Source organism: Psammomys obesus, unplaced genomic scaffold (assembly GCF_907164565.1).
Source record: "Psammomys obesus unplaced genomic scaffold, mPsaObe1.curated_primary_1811, whole genome shotgun sequence".
In the NCBI taxonomy this organism is placed as follows: domain Eukaryota; kingdom Metazoa; phylum Chordata; class Mammalia; order Rodentia; family Muridae; genus Psammomys; species Psammomys obesus.
In genome coordinates this window covers 2444323-2462635 of record NW_026596069.1, presented here as the reverse complement: position 1 = coordinate 2462635, position 18313 = coordinate 2444323, and the positions used below count along the sequence as shown (strand labels likewise).

The following is an 18313-nucleotide window of genomic DNA, read 5'->3' as shown; positions in this document are numbered from 1 at the left end:
CCTGAGCCTCCTGAGTGCTATGACACAGGTGCCTGCCAGCACACCCAGCTTGTGTCCACACTTCAATAGCACACTCTTAAAACATTTCCAGGTGAGTTGGCTAATTTTATGTCAACTTGATACAAGTTTACCTCACCTGAGAGGAGGAAAGTCAACTGAGAAAATTACCTTCCTAAGAAAGGGGTCGGCAAGCCTGTAGGGCATTTTCTTTATTAGTGATTGATGAGGGAGGGCCCAGCCTGGGTGGTCCTGGGTTCTATAAGAAAACAGACTGAGCAGTCTATGAGGAGCAAGCCAGTAAGCAGCACCCCTCCATGGCCTGTGCATCAGCTCCTGCCTACAGGTCCCTGCCTTGTTTATTTCCTGTCCCGGCACCCCTCAATGACGAACAGTTATGTGGAAATGTAAGTCAAATAAACCGTTTCCACCCCAAGTGGCTTTTAGTCATGGTGTTTCACTACAGCCATAGTAACCCTAAGACACCTGCTTTGTACCTTGCTTTTTTTCAATTAACTGTGTATCTTGGCTGTCTTCAATAAGAATCTGTAGCGTTCTGCCTCATTCTTTATTGGTCAGCCTCTTAATGACAAGTATCTAGATTATTTCTAGGGTTTCTCCTACAAGCAATGCTAAAATGAGTACCCAGACGGAATATTAGCAAAAGCTTATACAGTCTATACACTATCTTTCATGTATATGGTCACTTTAATTTCACAATTATTCCATGAGGTAGGAAACATTGTTCCTATATTTTACATATGAGAGAAGAGCCATAAGCATTAAATAATTTAACCGAAATTCATATGGCATGGGCTTGCATTTGGTCTGGCTCTCAGACACAAGCTCTTCACAAAGGCACTATGGCACCTGCACTGTGTGTCAGTGATTAGAACTGAAACACCAAGAAGCTCTTTTCAACTAACAGAACTGAGACCAGAGCAGCCATGAGCATGATTACTTGTCGGGAGCAGCTGAGCAGGAGAGGAAGCCAGGTCTGCTCTTCAAACTCAGCCCTGAGTGAAGAGGCTGCATTGAACACTGTTTAGAGAAAGAGCAACAAGTGAGTTAATGTCTCAGGCTTCAGCTTCAGCATGAAGAGATAACGGTATTGAAGCAGATGCCTGCACAGACTATCTTTCCTGTAGAACTATTTGTGTGTGTGTGTGTGTGTGTGAGCTGCAAGTTTAGTGATAGAGTACATCACATTTATTCAATGTTACTACTCAGTTTTTACAATAACACCCCCCCCCCAAAATGTACCAGTCGTGAGCTGAAAGTTTAGACTAAAATATGCCAGACTTAATCCTTGAGAACTATTATTCATTTACCCTCAGATGGCACGGGGCCAGCCCCTGCTGCCTGCCTCTAAGTCTCCACAGTTGTACCCTGTATCTGGAACTGCCCTCCAGAGCGCTGGGCAATGCCTCGGAGTCCTGATTAAAACTATTTTCAGGCCTCTTAGTTTAAATAATTCAAGTGTCTCCTTCAGATCCCTCAAATGTCTTTCACCCACTCCCCGGCTGGGAGGAAGGCCTTGGGTTAAAAGGGCAGGTTTTTAGAACCAGCTAGCCTAATATTTGACCATGATGAGGTCTCCCATCAGGCTTTATGGTCTTATGACTACCTCTCCATTTCCAAGCTCCTTTGAGCCCCTCGAGAACAGGCAATGGCCGGCGCGTTAGTGCCTGCAGCATGTAGGCAAAGTCTTAGCCACCTCCACCAAGGTCTCTGTTCATATGAGATCTCCCTTCCTGACTCTTCCCATTATTTCCCAGGAAACACTTCTGTAGCTCTGAGCAGGCTTATAGAAGAGCTATGCCTCTGGTGTACTCTACCAACAGAAAGACTTGAAGCAGGTTTGGGGGCTCTTGAAGTTCACTCATTCATTGTATGCCTAGTGTGATCAGGCATCATCCAGGCACTGGGTGTGCAGACACAAACAGGATGGAGCTGCAATCTCTTTCAGCTCACGGAAACCGCATATGATGTTAAGCACATAGTTGCATATGGCCAATAGGTACACTTGACAAAACAGCGATAAATAGCAGCAAGGGAAGCATTATTTAGAGAGATCAAGATAGTGTCTCTGAGCGGAGGATATTTACACTGAGCCCTAGAGGACAAAAGGGATGCAGCTGCTTGCAGAATGGGAGGAAGAGAAGCTAAAGCTGAGGCTACATGTACAAAGCCTCCAAGACAAGAAAATCATGGAGGAGGCGAAAACTCCTCTGGTCTCCTCAGTTGGCGGACAGTCTCTCCAGCCCTCCTTGGTTTTCAGCTCTGGTGTGATTTCAAATACACCTGCAGCTTTCAGCCGCCGCCTCAGGCATGTGAATACCAAGTACAGCCTGAAGGGGGTATTTATGCCCTTCAGACAACCCTTAATTTGGAGGGCAAGAGCTGGGGAGATAGATGCAGCCTCCCATCAGTTAACAGCTTTGGGAGACACCCTGCGAACATCTCAGGGGCGCTGTGTGAGATAGAGGCCTGTGGCCAGGAACAGCAATGCCCAGAGGGTTAGTTTGTTGTTTTCTTCTCTGCCCCAGTCTTATGGAGACCTCTCTTCCAGATCTCCGCCCACTTTTCAGCCACGTCATTTCAATGATGCATGGGTTGGTTAAAGGAACTGACAAAAGGTCTGAGATAGAGTGAGCACGGAGAGCCTCACAAGACGGGGTTGGCATGGCAGGGTGGTATGAGATGCTGTGCTCAGCTTCTGGGTAGAGCGCAGATGGGCACAGCAGAAGATGTAACAGTAGCCCAGCAGAGAATGGAGATTCATGCTGTGAGGTTGGCAGAGCTGAAGAAGAGAAATGGGCAGCTTGGGATATAGTTTAAAAGTAGGATGGCTGATACTTGCTTATTGATTGGCTGGAAAAAAAGAAAGAAAGAAGGAAAGGAAGAAAGGAAGGAAGGAAGAAAAGAAGGAAGGGAAGGAAGGAATGGAAGAAAGGAAGGGAGGGAAGGAAGGAAGGAAGGAAGGAAGGAAGGAAGGAAGGAAGGAAGGAAGGAAGGAAAGGAAGGAAGGAAAGAAGGAAGGAAGGAAAGGAAAAAGGAAAAGGGGCATGGATGATTTTGTTTGAGGAGCTAAGTAGATGGTGATAGCCTGAGGACGGAAGGAGTAAGACTGGGCAGGAAAATCAAGCGTGTAATTTGGTCTTCGTAAACTCTGAGATGTCTTCGTGATAGCCGAACAGAAACAGCAAGTGTGTGTTTAGATATGTGAGTCAGGACGCACTGGAATGGCAAGAACTGGAGTCTGGGAGCATCTGTGTAAATATGTGATGTTTAAACCTGGCCTGGATGAGTTCACCTGTACATATCAGGTAGCTGGAGCAGAAGTAGGGGCTTTTGAGAGCGCTCCCTCATCTGAAGTTTAGATAAGAAAGCAGAGGCAACAAATGGAACATGAATAAAGCCACCGGGGAGACAGGAAGCTGGCGGTCTCACACCCGGGAGAAGGGTGTGTCTTAAGAGAGAGGGTTTGGTTGGCTGTTTTGAATCTGCTGTTATCTCCTTTATTTATCTTCTTTAGCTTTAAACCACAAAGGACACCTACTACCTGGCCAGGCGTCCTAAGCATAACCTAACCCTGAACCACATGGATGGCTTGCGGCAGCCACTAAATGCAGGCTCTTCAATAGAAATCCTTGGATCCTCAGTCCCCCCTCCACGAAAATTCTCTCTTTCTCTAAGTTCTTCTATCCCTCAGAAGCGGTTAGGAGAATGGCATATCCCCCTCTCTCACCACCACAGGCTTCTCTTTCCTGGGTCTATAGATCCCAGCTCTGTAAGTGTTACTTATTTCTAAACTCTCCTTTCCATCATCACTCTCTTCTTCCATGCATCCTCTGGCCTTCCCCTGTTTTACTGTTGATTCCCCACAAGATCTTTAGCACAATCATGGGGATCTCAAATCACCTCATGGTTGGCATCTATGTTTAATAACATATCAGGGACACACAGACTAGACCCAGGAAAGCTCATTGTGCCACACAGGGCCTTTATTCTGATAGTGAGAAAGGTACAAAATTGCATGGTTCCCTGGCTGGACGCCTTCTAGAAATAGTACTTCTTCAAGAACCATAGGTTACATTAGCCAGGAATAGCTAATATTGTCCAGTTGTACCTGTAGGGGGGAAATCATTTTGTGCCTATGCCCGAGAAGGTAAGATCATATATACTTGGGCAACATGAAAGAGTCCATATCCTACAAGCCATGTTTTTAGGATCATCAGTGATAATTCCCATCTCCCAAACTTCTTGCAGCTAAACAAACTGCCTTGAGCCATAGTTTCTGAACAGAGGTCAACTCTCTGTTCAAAGTTTACCCTGTCTCCTTCTTGATTATTTCATCCCATCTTGCTCCTTCTAGCGAGTTCCATTAGCCTGCCGCACGACCATCCACACGCTCACCACACATTAAGCCCCTTCTCCCCACCTGCGCTGTACTCCCTATCCAGAATGCCCCTGCGCAAGCCACACCTCTTCCTTGATTCCAGCCTTCACGCTCGCTTCCTTCTCCTTTGAAATCCCTTAATACCCATCCTGAATTTAACCTTTGGCTTTATCATGAATTGTAATCAGTTTCTATGGCAGTTTGAATTCATTCTGTTATGGAAATAATACGCCTTCCCAGAGAGAAATCACTCCACACACTCAAAAGATTAATAAAGGACCAGGTGCGTGCGGCTGGGGTTGGGGTGGGTTTGGAGGAGGTGTAGAAGCAGGCAGATCTCTGAGTTCAAGGCCAGCCTGGTCTACAAAGCAAGTTCCAGGACAGTAAGGGATGCACAGAGAAACCCTGCCTCGAAATACAAAAACAAACAGAGAGGAAAGCTATTTACTAGAAGGAAAAAAAAAAAAATGCATGCAGCCAGCTGTGGCTAATGCCCAATGAAGAGCCGACCTCAATAGAAGAGTTCACTCACCTCAGGCTTGTGCATTTTACATACACTGCCATCCTTAAATCTCTTTCAGGTCCCAGCCCCAGGTTATATTTTCAACAATTTAAACAAAGGCAGGAGATTGCAAGTCTGGCTACTCAGGCAGATGGGAGATTTACACCGTGAAGTTATTGCCAGAATTCTTTCTTAAGTACATCAGTGTTGTTCTTTTTGAATAGCTTGTTACCTGGGGTCATCCTGCCTACATGGCAGAACTGTGCTTTTCTCAAGAGGAGAACTGGAGGCTTTCTGGCAGACTGGGACTTAGCAATGTCTGTGACCCTGGGCTGCCCCCTGGAGCTGCCTGTTACAAGCATGTTCTCTGGGGATGGGCCTAATGGTTGGTCAATCCTGGAGATCAAACATTTACATCCTAGCTTCCCAACTGCTGCTTCTGTCTAACAGGCCTGGTCACTACTTTCCTTCAGGACATTTGGCAAGCAGCACTCCCTTAGCTGACTTCTACTTTGTGTGACTTAAACATCTCCTAAGTAAATCTATTCACATCAGTTGGGTTCCTTTGAGTTTCTCCTCCATCAACTCAAATAGCAAGATCCTTTTCAGTCTCACTGCCTGGACCCATCGAGGTTAAGACCTGACTACATTTCACCAGAATGGTTTTCATGCTGTTTAAACTTCTCCTGGTTCCTCTTCTACTTAAGAATGCTTCGTTACTTCCCGGTTAACGTTCATCTCTTAACTAACGCACACAGTATCTCATTCTCTGTCCCACTGACCTTTCCAGCTCTGTCTCCCACCCTTGTAGTTATTTCTCCTCCACATATTTATTTATTTATTATTTGTTTATTTGTATTTATTGTTGTAATGCTGAAGATCGAACCCAGGGCATCACACATGGTAAGCAAATGTTTCTCTTCACCCCATCCACAGCTTTGACCCCAGACCCAAGAAGCCCCTTGTTCATCCAACCTGACATGTAAGTTCCTGTCTCTCTCATGCCATTCCTAGAATGGACTCTTGTGCCTTATTGCCCTATCTAGTCCTTCTTTCTTTCTTTCTTTCTTTCTTTCTTTCTTTCTTTCTTTCTTTCTTTTGAGACAGGGTTTCTTTGTGTAGCCTTGGCTGTCCTGGACTCGCCTTATAGAGCAAGCTGGCCTCAAACTCACAGAGTTCTGCCTGCCTCTGCCTCTGCCTCCCAGAATGCTGGGATTACAGGCATGTGCCACCTTGCCTGGCTTCTAATCTCTTTTTAAAAGGTCTTTAGGCCAGGGTCTCATGTAAACAAGAGTTTAACTGGTCTTGAGCTCTTCAGCCTTCTGCTTTAACCTCCCAAGAACTGGAATTACAGACATGAGCCACCGTGCCCAGCCCTATTCACCTTCTATATTTAAGTAGAATGAAGCTGCCCCCCTGGCTTAGTTATCTCGAAACATAAAATTCTCATCACCTCTTGGCCCATTTGGTAGCTGCTCATTCACCCAGGAGCTGGAGTTTTGCCTTTTTTGTGTTAGTCTACTCAGTACCCAACAATTACAACTGTTGCCTAGTAAGAAGAAACCATCCACGCGGCTATAAGGTAGCCAGAAAAGACTGCTCAGACATGAGTTTAAGCCAATAGAAAGTGGCCACCTGGGGACTGTTCCAGGTGATCACAGGATAGCCCGGGCCTTCTCAGGGTGAGTTTTAAAGCACAAAAGCCATTTTCTGGGTTGACATACTTCAGTTGACAAGAACAGTTAGCCAGAAGCTGAATTACAGAAGCCAAAAAGTAAGGTTAGTGCAGTTAGAGACTTTCCCACAGCTATGGACTTTGATGGGTTAGGCATTTGTTTTCATGTTGGCAGGTGGTGCTGTTTACATGCTGAGACTTATGGAGTCAGTTGTGCCAAGGTCTGGGGCCCTGTTACACATACCTAGTTATTAAAGTGTTGAGTAAGTGAGTTGCTGATGTCCTGCCTACTGTCTCTCCTCCAAAACTGGTGTGATAGTAACATCCCTTAGAACACATATCTCATATCTTTTCTACCAAAAGCCACTAATGGCAGTGCCTATAAACAGAGCCTACCCTCAATTCAGATTTCAAAGTCTTTGGCAATCTGAGCCTAGTCTGTGCCCACTCAGATCTCCTGGCCGTTTTATGTGCCCTGTATGCTTACCGACTCTATCTAGAACTAACTGAGGACGTCTCTTTGACCAAGCCTGCTGCCAGCCTCAGCTCAAAACCCTTCCCCTCTGTAAAAGAAACTCAGATTCCCCTCTGCCTGAGTAATGACCGATGGATCCCCCTATCTATCTTTGTAATATTTTCATGTCTCATGTTTCTCATTGTTGTTTGCTTTGTACTGGGTAAGTGTATCTGTGCATTTGGGCGGGGGAGACAGTAAGATGGCAAGGCTTCCACAGCACATAGGAGGTTTATTTAGTAAATGCGGTAAACCAAGACTCATTTATTAAAAGAAGGGGCTGTCCACGTTTCCATCTCCACCAGCAATGGAGGAGGGTTCCCCTTTCTCCACATCCTCTCCAACATGTGTTGTCACTTGAGTTTTTGATCTTAGCCATTCTGATGGGTGTAAGGTGAAATCTCAGGGTTGTTTTGATTTGCATTTCCCTGATGACTAAGTGTTTCTCTGCCATTCGATATTCTTCTATTGAGAATTCTCTGTTTAGCTCTGTACCCCATTTTTTAATTGGATTACTTGATTTGTTGCTGTTTAACTTCTTGAGTTCTTTTTATATTCTGAATATTAGTCCTCTGTCAGATATAGGGTTGGTGAAGATCCTTTCCCAGTCTGTAGGCTGTCGTTTTGTTCTGATGACAGTGTCCTTTGCTTTACAGAAGCTTTCCAGTTTCATGAAGTTCCATTTATTGATTGTTACTATCTCTGCCCCCAAATGCACAGGCACACTCACCCAGTTCAAAGCAAACAGCAATGAGAAACATGAGACATGAAAATATTACAAAGATAGATGGAGGGTCCATCGGTCATTACTCAGGCAGAAGGGAATCTGAGTTTCTTTTACAGAGGGGAAGGGTTTTGAGCTGAGGCTGAGAGCAGGCTTGGTTAAAGATATGTCCTCAGTTAGTTCTAGATAGAGTCGGTAAGCATACAGGGCGCACAAAACGGCCAAGAGCTCTGAGTGGGCACAGACTAGGCTCAGATCGCCAAAGACTGAATTCTGAATTGAATGTAGACTCTGTTAAAAGGCACTGCCATCAGTGGCTCTTGGTGGAAAAGATAGAGATATGTGTTCTAAAAGGATGTTACTACTTTGGAAATCAATCGTGGTGCTTTCTCAGAAAATTAGGAATAGTGCTACTTCAAGATCCAACTATACCACTCCTAGGCATATATCCAAAATATACTCAGCTATACAAGGACATTTGCTCAACCATGTTAGTAGCAGCCCAATTTGTAATAGCCAGAACCTGGAAACAAGCTAGATGTCCCTCAGTTGAGGAATGGATACAGAAATTGTGGTATATTTATACAATGGAATACTACTCAGCTATTAAAAACAAGGAAATCATGAAATTTGCAGGCAAATGGTGGGAACTAGAAAAGATCATCTTGAGTGAGGTAGCTCAGAGACAGAAAGACACACATGGTATATACTCTCTCATAAGTGGTTATTAGACCTATAATACAGGATACATATACTAAAATCTATAGTACTAAAGAAGCTAAGCAACAAGGAAGACCCTAGGGAAGATGCTCAATCCTCATTCAGAAGGGCAAATGGGATAGACATTGGAAGCAGGAGAAGACAGGAAACAGGACAGAAGCCTACCACAGACGGCCTCTGAAAGACTACTGATTGAGGTATTGAAGCAGAGGCTGAGACTCATAGCCAAACTTTGGGCAGAAACCATGGAATTTTATAAAAGGGGGAGATAGAAAAATCCGGAGGGGACAGGAGCTCCAGAAGGAGACCAACAGAGCCATAAAAACTGAGCCCTGGGGCCCCTGAAGCGAATGATACCCCAACCAAGGACAATGTATGGAGAAGACCTAAAACCCCTGCTCAGATGTAGCCCATAGACTCAGTCTCCAAGTGGGTTCCCTAGTAAGGGGAGAAGGGGCTGTCTCTGGCATGAACTCAGTGGCTGGCTCTCTGACCACCTCTCCTGGGGGGTGTGGGTAGGGTGCAGCCTTTCCAGGCCACAGAGGAAGACAATGCAACCAGTCCTGATGAGACCTGATAGACTAGGGTCAGATAGAAGGGGAGGAGGTCCTCCTCAATCAGGGGACTAGGGGAGGGGCATAGGAGAAGAGGGAGGGATTGGGAGGAGATGAGAAAGGGGGCCACAGCCAGGATACAAAGTGAATAAATTGTAATAAATAATTAATAAAAAATTTTTACAATGAGGGGGCTGTCAAGATGGCTCAGCACATAAAAGCATTTGTCACAGAGCAGAGCCCAGTGACCTAGATTTAATCCCAAGAATCCTCATAGCAGAAGGAGAGAACGGAGTCTTACAAGGTGCTGTCTCACCTTCACACACACACTAAATAAACAAATGTTTTACATATAAACAAAACACAAATATGTATATACATGTTTATATATGAAGAAGGAAGCTGTGAGTTCCAGGCTGACCCCCAGGCTGGCTGCTTTTGCCCTTGGCCAGGCTCTTTATTGTCCTTTATCTAAAATAAAATCAATCATATTAGTAGGGATGCTTTAAAAATAAATAATTTATCATTTCAAAAGTTTCTTTAAAACCTCAGGGATTGGCATTTCTATTTTTATAGTGTCCTTCTGGCTAGAGGTTTTTTTTTTTTTTTTGAGAACCAAACAAAGACACGGTTGGTCTGAGCAGAGAAGAGCCTTTTGTCAGACGTGAATATAATTATAGCCTGTATTCAGACAAGGTCATCTTTTACCCTTTCTAATAAATGGTGTTGCACTGCTTTTCCTAGCAGGGACCTTAAAGTGATCACAGTGTTTGTGATGAATTATGAAAAGATGAAAAAAACTTCTAACGTGCGCAGAGCAGGGATCTCCCTGTGGGGAGAAATAAATGCAGGATGTGCTTAAAGAAATACCGCAGTGTAAGCAGACTCACAAGCCTCCTACTTACTTCTCTTGGTCGAGGCTAGTCACAAACACACTTACCCGAGCGAAACGTTCAAGATACAGCCACAATCAAGGGCAAAGGGAGCCACGGGACTGACAGTAACAACTCTGGTTTCGGACACTCTAATTCACTGAGGCCCAGGAGAAACTTGGGGCAGATATCACCAATTGTTTTATGGTTTAGGAAATTGCAGTTCGGTTCATGCTGTCCAAGCGGTGGACCCAGGACTCAAACTGCTCTTCTGACTCAAATCCAGGGCTCCTCCCACTGTGTACCTTTCGGTCTGCTACCTTGGGCATTGTGAATGATGTACAAGGCTTCCTGAAAGGGTAAAAAGGAAGAGTGAAGAGCACATGGGGCCTCAGAGAATGTGCATACAGCTTTAAGTCTCTCCTCCAAGCTGTTCCTCAGCCCCCTTTCCCTGTGCCCAGGGTCTCTCTAGGCCTAAGTGAGCTGTATTTATCAGCCAGGATCCTTCTAACAAAGCTTCCGTCTGCCGAGTAACAATATATTGGAAAGTACTCGGCAGGGAGCAGTGTTAATAGATCAGAACCAACAAGCAGCACATGAAGGACAGTAACCAACGGAATCACGGGATTGTCCTAACAGCAGCTTCCTCTGGGGCTCTCCCTGTGAAGTCAGTACCCAGAAATTGTGGCTTCTATAGTCAGAGGTGGGAAACTCCTGAATGTGTCCTATCGCACACACACACAGACACACACAGACAGATACACACATACACACCCCACCCATGCACATTTGCCTTTGCAGCTTCTCCATTCCATCTCCTCCTCTCCAAGGTTAACCACCTTTATGTATCTTGCCACGGTCTCAACCTTGATCCTTGAGTTATGGCTCTCTAGGTTCATATACCATGTTTCTCCATCTTCTGTGGAGTCATAAGGTTACTTGGGGCACGAGAAATGTTTACTGCCATGATAGAATATCAGGCAGCAGTATTAATTGAACACTTACTGGATGGTAAGCACTTTTCCCGTGATGGTGTAATGGTCTTTACAACGGCAGCTTTTTTTTTTTCCCCTCAGTTTTACAACTGAGGAAGCAGAAAAGCAGAGGGATTGTTTGCTCAAGATGGCACATCTGCACCCAAGCCGGGACAAGATGGCAGGTCTGTCATTAGCCTTCTCTAAAGCCCCTCACTGATCTGGCAGGAACCATGGAACATTCCCGTAATGAACAAAGGCCCGGAATGCACCTAGCGGAAGGTCATAAACTCACGTTAAAGTAAACGTCATCTCATTATGAAGGTGCACAGTAATGACAGCTACAGTTTTTACTTTAAGTATCCTACTAACATTATTGTATATTCAGTCTTTTCTTTCCTTCCTCCACGGAAAAACATCTTTATTTTTCTTTCAATTTATTCAACAAGACTGGGACATTCCTAAGGAGTTTCCTTTACTCTGGATTTTGTGGGTCTTCGCGATCAATTTGTAAGGTAGATACCATTATTACCCCATTGTATAGGGCACAAAAAAAAAATGTGTCTCAGAATGATGAACATTTTGCTTGAGGTGACATAGAGAACAGAGGTCATCAGCCCAGCTCTCACCAACCCCAAGGCCCTAACTACAGAGCAGACATTCTCCTGTAGATACATACCCAGTCAGACACCTGACTGACTGTTCTGCTTTAATTCATGTTAACTTTTACAAAGAGACATTAGAAATTCAAATAGAAAGCTGGGTGTGGTGGTATATGCCTTTAATCCAGCAGTCCTGAGGCAGAAGCAGACAGATTTCTGTAAAGTCAAGGCCAATGTGGTCTACACAGTGAGTTCCAGAACAGCCAGGGCTATGTAGAGAGAACCTGTTTCAAAAAACCAAATAGAACCAGGCATCGTGGCAGATACCTTTAATCCCAGCAGTCAGGAGGTAGAAGCAGGAGAATCTCTGAGCCCCTGGCCATCCAGGGCTATGGAGTGATTGATTCCCTGTCTCAAAAAAAAAGTTTAGCATCACTTACAGAGGACAAAAAATTAACATAGATGTTTTACAAGTTTTGAGAGAGTCATAACTAATATTCAATATCTGGCTAAAGAAGTGAGCATGAATAATTTTGTAATATGACAGGCTTGAGTTTGGGGATATTCTTGTGTAAGACCTAGGGTCTCACAGTTCAGGAGTTCAAGATTGCACCCTTCCCAGAAACTCCCCCAGACCAAGACTCGTTGCAAATGCAAGAGGTTTATTAACCATTGCACAATGGGGTCACCCCTGCTGGTCAGCAAAGAGTGGCACCGGGAGACAAAGGCCTTTAGGTTTTTAAAAGAAAAATTTTGGGAAATTTGAAGTTGCAGTTTTGGCAATTTAGGATTGGATGAGGAAGCTATAAAGTAAGATAATTGGTTAGTCTTAGGTGCTCAAGCTTGGCTAGTCCTGCCAAGTGTGGATGCAGCTGCAATTGAAGGTGGGGGTGGTTAGCTCCTCCTTGAAGATTAGGGCTGCGGGCTCTTGGCTGGAGGTCAAAAGCTACTCAGAAGAAGTCTGGGTTCATTGCTGAGAAACACTACCTCAAAGACAAGGGTCTGATCCTTCTTTTTGCTGAGTGAAGGTCATTGCTTGCTTGCCTTTTTTTTTTTTTTTCTATCTGTCCTTACAGATAGGGTCACATTTTTTCATTCTCTGGAAAGGTACTAAGAGGCTTTAGCTTAACCTGAACCTAAAACTCAAAACTATAGGCTTTAGAAGAGATACAGGTTACAAAGTTAGTCTAACCCCTTCACTTGCATAGCACACACAAAGGCCCAGGTTTGCTCAAGCATCTTATAGACAAGGAATAGCGCTGCATACCTGCAATCCAAGCGCTTGGGAAGTGGAAGTTGGACAATCAAAAATTCAAGGTCATTTTTGGCTACATAAGCATTCTAGCTCAGCCTGGGACGCAGATTCTTTCATAAAATAAAACAAAATAATGACAAATTAGGCATCTGCCCTTAATAAATCTAAGTCCTTATTAGCTCATCATAGATGAACTTACGGCAGTCTTAAGTCATAGAAAGACATACTATACGATTCCGCTGAAATATAGAAACAATCCCTACAGTTTATAGTCTGAAAATGATGCAAATCCTAAAAAGACATCCATAAAACAATAGATTCATAATCACTTATGATGGAGATCAGTGGTGCTTATATATTATAAATAGCTCATCTTTTAAGTTATAAATAAAAGCAATAAGTGGTTATTAACTGAACACCTGGAAAATTTAGAACACACACACACAAAAAAAAGGCATTTATCATAACCCTACTGGAGTCCCTCGTCTTTTAAGGTTGTCACGTGACGAGTAGACAGTCTCTTCCACCCTAAGTGAAATGTGGAGGGAGTTTGTCTAGGAGCAAAGGTCTGACCTAACGAAGTATCCCTGGAGAGTTTCTCAGAAGGGCCAGAGGACAGACACAGGAGTAAGAAGAATTTAAGGTTATAGTGTATCCAGAGGTAACAAGGTAAGGGTCATAAAACCTTGACATTTAGAGCTGAGAAATACATAAACAAAAATACAAAAACTCGTAAAAAGTGGAAAAAATTAATGAAAGATGAAAACACATGTGAATTCATGTTTTAGGCAGCTTCTAGAAGTTTTGACACCATCAACACTTACTGAAATCACGAGCATCTTAAAGACAAGGATTTCATTCCATCCTTGCGATCTGAGTGTTAAAGTCTGTTAAACTGTCCTGGTAACGGTGTTAGACATGAAACTTCTGACAAGAGCTTAGATCACGAGGGTACCCTTGATTAAGGTTGTCATTGTAGAAGTGGATTATTCTGAGAGCTCTCCTGAGAAAAGGAGGAATTCTGAATTTCCCTCCATCCCTCCTATGCCCTCCACCCTGTAACAAGGCAACAAGAAGGTCATTGCCAGGGACGATGTCATCTTTTTCATATTCGCTCTGTCTTGAACATGGTTTCAGGTATTAACATGGCAGCATCCATTGCCTATAAGGCTCGACATAAGGCTCTAGGGACAAATATACTACTGTTATTTTGCTCAAAGGACACATTATCAAACCACCTACTAAATAGTCATGTTCATACCCATGTATTAGCATTGCTCTTGACAATGATCAAAGAAATTTCTTTCTGTGCTGGGTAGTGGTTAATGCAGAGGCTCGATAAGATGAGTCTGATCAGAGCGCTGAGAAAAAGTAACTATGAGTGTTTATCCCTGAATGGGGTATCTGTATCAATCCACCTTCCCGAGGATAAAAACCAGAGGGCGGGGAACAGTGCTGTGAAATGCTGTCCCTTGGATATGACATGGCAGTTGTAGTTACCTGCACGAGACCTACCTAAGATTAAGATTCCAGCATGCATGGATGCTAGAGGTGGGGCATCTCTAGTTAAAGAGCTATTGGCAGTTGATGGCTGCTGGGGGAGAAGGAGCCATTTTCCCTTCAAGGATATGGCTGCTGGTAGGTTGCCTGTGTGCTAGTGGATGGATTCATACCCATGAGCATGTGGACATTGCTAACTGGACTCAATGAGTTTGAAAGGAAAAAAAAAAAAAAAAGGAAAACTAAGGAAGAAATGTTGGGAGAGGTCAGGGTGGGAGAGTGGAAGGAGGAAGCCGGGGATAGAGATGATCAAGATACATTGTGCATGTATGAAATTGTCATAGAATAAATAAGGACTGGGGCTGCCACTTGGTGGGACATTGTTTGCCTTGCATGCGTGAAGTCCCAGGTTCAATCCCTAGTACTTCCAAAAACTAAGACGTTCCATATGGCAAGTGTCATTATACCTATTGAGTTGGCAAAATGGCTTAGCAGATAAAGGTCTTGCTGTCAAGTCTGGCTCATGAATTCAATCCCAGAACCTACAAGGTAGGAGGAGAAAAATCAACGCCTGTAAATTGTCTTCTGACCTTTATACTCGTGTGTGCTGGGAATCAAAGGCAGGCCCTGCAGAAGGCCAGTGCTCTTACCTGGAACCATTTCTGCAGCCCCAAACCAGCCATTTTCATAAGCAAGAAAGAGTTTCACAGCATGTCTTTCACAAAGACATCCAGGCCGGGGATTGACGACGACGTAGAAAGTCTGTCCACTTTTCCACGTGGTTCTTTAGCAAGAGCATAAATTCCTCCGCGCACTTCCCTGCTTTCTGCAAGGTTACCCCTGCCCAGCCATGAAGATCAGGACTGGGATTCTCGCTGTAGAGGTCTACTGTGTTGGCAGTGCTTGCTTCCACCTCCCTCTCTATTTATCAGAGGAGGAAAAAGACGTTGGCAAGCCTGGTGGTGAGAGCAGATGGCAGCGATGGGTGTTTAGCCAGCCACGGGGCAGATGAAAACAGTTTGCCATTGAGATACAGCTGGCCCTGCTCCAAGCGTAGTTCCTGCTGGAGAGGATGGTGGACTTCAAAGTTAACCACAGGGGCATCTGTAACGTGCCCCGTGGTGCTTATTATGTTAATTAATGAATGGTGCATAAGAGATCATTAATAGTTTTACAGAGAGACCTAACACAGGCTCCTTTGCAGTACAGCTCTGTCCCACAACCCTTTGCCATCACCCCTTACTTCATCTCCACACTCAGAGAGCCTCAGAGACAGGTAGCTGAGGCAGGTGCTCCCTTGCAGGAGCCAAAGCGGACAGTCCTGCCTCTGAAGCACCACCTAACTGGTATGATTTTAAAATTGGAACCTTCACATTATACATGTTTTATAATCACTATTTTTCCCCCAGGCTACATAGTTAACCATAAAACCTCGTTGATAATGTTTTGTTAAGAAAGAAGAAAAGCGCACACGGTGGCCCTGGAAAGCTCCTGAACCAACACAAGAGAAGTCTTGGCTCGGAAGCCACTGTCATTCTCTTTCCCAGCCACATTAACTCTTTGAAACTCCGCAGCACGGGTCTATTTATGGAAACCCACCGGGCTGGGGGTTCGGATGCAGCTGTGTTTATTTCTCCTGGAAAGGCTTTGAATTTACAGTCTCAAAGGTGTGCCCATGATGTCTAAGCCTTGGGTTAAATAACCACTCTCACAGTCTCCGGGATTTCTCACCCTTTACCCACGTGTGTCCATACTTTCCCATGATCCTTACCTTACACTATGTGATATTATCTTACCTGCAACTTTTTTGTCTGTCTCTTTTGCTTTGTTTTCAAGACAGGGCTTCTCTCTGTATCCCTGGCTATCCTGGAACTTAGATAGCCGCCTACCACTGTCACTGTCTGCCTCTGCTGGGATTAAAGTTGTGAGCCACCACGCCTGGCTTGTGTCATGCATTTTAAATGGTGTGTTTCTATTCAGGATTCCTTTTTTGGGTCGAACATGGTTCCAAAGCTTGTTCTCTGCTTGCATCTCAAAGCAAAGCATTTAAGTTGAAGTGATCGAGTTTTTATAAAAACTGAGTCACACAAGCTGCTTCTAACAGAACACACTCTATTCCTACTCTCTGGGTTGAGATTCCATGATCCGTGAGCTGCCTGTCTGCCTAGGCATTTGACTCCGTCGTTTGTTCTACCCTTCATTCCATTGTCTTTTATGCAATATATCTATAAATGAAACGCCCAAGTGACAGCTGTAAGAAAAAAGCATTACTTAAGGGACTTCTGATGGAGGAAGTTGAGACTAATGTATCTGGATGCAAAGGAACAGCCACTTCCACTGTATAGGAGCCGGAAGGTGGTAGTGGTGCTGGTCTCAATTCAAAGACAGGAAAGAAGCAGGTGAGGGAACTCTGGTAAAACAGGAAAGCCCTTGGAGGCGGTCATCAGAGCATTCAGAACCTTTCCCTCTCAACGCTGTCCAAGAAATAAAATGAGAAGGGATGCCACCATCCCCAATGACTGTGTGATAACAAAATGGAGGAAAGAGCGAAGGTCGACATCTTATGTCACTTTTAAGACAATGAGTTGCTATCAAAATCCTTAAAGTAGAGAGAGTTAAAGTGCATCACTTAAAAAAAAATACGCTTTTAGCCAGCCTCAAATTTCTAAGACGAATAAAACTAGAAAATGAAAAAGGTTGATGCAATTTTAAAGCCTACTGAACTACAGCTTAACAAATTATTGCAAACTCCGTAGTTTAAAATAACAAACCTCTGTTTTCAAAGCTTTAGTGAGACCAGATCTGGGAGCAGCTTAGATGATGGGTGGTTCAGCTCAAGGGCTTTTGTCTAAAGAGGTGACAGGCGCTGTCTGGTCCTTGCCCGGAGACCTCTGCAGCTAGCTGCCAGCCAGCAGACACTCCTGTACCGATTCCTGGGCTGGCGATCTTCCTCAAGGGAATAGAGGTGGCTCCCCTCAGAGTCTGACCCAGGATCCAGAGAGCTAGAGGGTGTTAGGATCTCTTTGGTGTCCTGGGCATAATAGCTCTTCATTTCCACCATCTTCTACTCACTAGAGGAGAACCATTACATCCAGTCAACACCCAAGAGGACAGGAATTAGCTACTGACTTTTGGAGGTGAGATGTCAAAACAATTTGAAACCCGTCTCAAAGCACCAACATGAACCTTGAAAACTGAAGAGGGGCCTTTCCGCTCGGCCAATCTCCTGCGCGGGAGGCAGCCAAGGTGCCCAGCCGGAATGGCACGATCCTGAAGCCCCACTTCCACAAGGAATGGCAGTGGTAAGTGGACAATTGGTTCAACCAGCCGGCACGCAAGATGCAAAGAAGGCCCAGCAGGCGAAAGCGCACCACACTGCCCCTCGTCCGGTCCCATCAGGACCATGGTGAGGTGCCCAATACAGTTCGATACCACACGAAGGTCCGAGCCGGCAGGGCCTTCAGCCTGGAAGAGCTCGGGGTGGCTGGTATCCATAAGAAAATGACTCACACCATCGGCATCTCTGTGGACCCAAGGAGGCGAAAGACATCTACTAAGTCACAGGCCGACGTGCGCGATGAAGGAGTACCGCTCTAAGCTCACACTGTTCCGCAGGAAGCCCTCTGCTCCCAAGAAGGGAGATAGTTCCCCTGAAGAGCTGAAATTGGCCACCCAGCTAACAGGACCTGTGATGCCCATCTGGAATGTCTGCAAAAGGAGAAAGCCAGAGTCATCACAGAAGAAAAGAGCTTTAAGGCTTTTGCCAGTCTTCCCATGGCCCGAGCCAATGCCCAGCTCTTTGGCATTCGAGCAAAAAGGGCAAAGGAAACTGCAGAACAAGATGTTGAAAAGAAAAAGTAATACACTGTTGGAATGTTGCGATAAATTTTCCATAAACCAAAAAAAAAAAAAAGAAAAAAAAGAAAAAGAAAAAGAAAAAAAAAAAAGAAAGAAAACTGAAGAGGGTGCCCTAGAAGGGAAGGGAAGGTAGCAACATACCTTTGTATTTGTATTTGTTTAGC

The 18313-nt window shown here is 44.6% G+C and overlaps 1 pseudogene; it reads left to right on the top strand.

Moving 5' to 3' along the window:
- The first annotated feature begins 2731 nt into the window (after window positions 1-2731).
- On the top strand, window positions 2732-18152 carry LOC129690133 (60S ribosomal protein L13-like; annotated as a pseudogene).
- The last annotated feature ends 161 nt before the right edge of the window (window positions 18153-18313 follow it).